We start from the raw sequence: 1,040 nt of genomic DNA on the forward strand, positions 1-1,040 counted from the left end.
AGTTGTTGTGTCTAAAAAGATCAAACAAGAAACCAACACAACAATAATGATTGAATATTCATTGAATATAGAAATATTTTAGTAGTTTAAATAATATTTGAAACATGTCAGCTGAGTTTTCTCTCCCTCCCTGTCCCTCTGCAAGCCCTTCTTGTACTTTAGGTCAGCCCCAAACCCCACAAACCACTCCCTTGCCTTAGGGCACCCTGTTATAGGTTATAAATCTGAGAGGCGAATTTTTCTTTCCTTGCTTCACTGTAAGAAAAACAGAGTTGGAATGGTAAGGGGGAAGGGGAGGTTATTAGCTTTACAAAGGGGATAGTCAGCCAAGCTGCATTCCTAGCTAATGGCCCATTCAAAGGCTGGAGTTTGAGATTTTGGGGGTAGTGGGCCACTCTTAGGGAGGAGAGGTCAGACGGCTAAGGTCTCTCGCCAGGACGGAGACAAGGACTGTGTCTGGGCATTTCTGGAGGAAAAGCCTGGGAGCCAGTCTTTCTGGTTCTTTCGTCCTGGTGAGGCCTGACCACCGGCCTTGCACCGCCACTGCCTCGTGACTCCAGATGGGATCTACTGGGTTTTTCATCGGAGAAGTCTGTGCTTGCTGGGAGAGAAGGGAAGAGCCTTGGAACACCGTCAGCTCAGAACAACAACCCTCTCCTCGCATGGTGACCGCCAGAGCCCAACAGCGTCCCCTGCAAGCAACGACAGAGAACTGCAGGTTCTGCACCTCCAGCGACCCAACAGCGCCCCCTGCAAGCCACAATTAAGACTGCGCTAAAGGACAGAGAAGTATTCATTCAGACTTTTTGGTTTGGTTTGGTTTGTTTTTTTCCTTTGGTTTGAAGGGGACTTTTGGGTACAGGACTACTGTCTAGGTTTTTTTTGTGTTCTGTTACTGTTTTTGCCAACATACATTTATCTTTTAATAAAGGGTTGCTATTTCTTCTGGTTTTTCCCACACTTCCTCGATTAAAGCCCCTTAATTTTGAATTTACAATTGCTGAGAGAGAGAAGTTTGGTCTGTCTCATAACTCATCCTC

Source organism: Lepidothrix coronata, unplaced genomic scaffold (genome assembly GCF_001604755.1).
Source record: "Lepidothrix coronata isolate B3197 unplaced genomic scaffold, Lepidothrix_coronata-1.0 Scaffold314, whole genome shotgun sequence".
NCBI classification, from domain to species: Eukaryota; Metazoa; Chordata; class Aves; order Passeriformes; family Pipridae; genus Lepidothrix; species Lepidothrix coronata.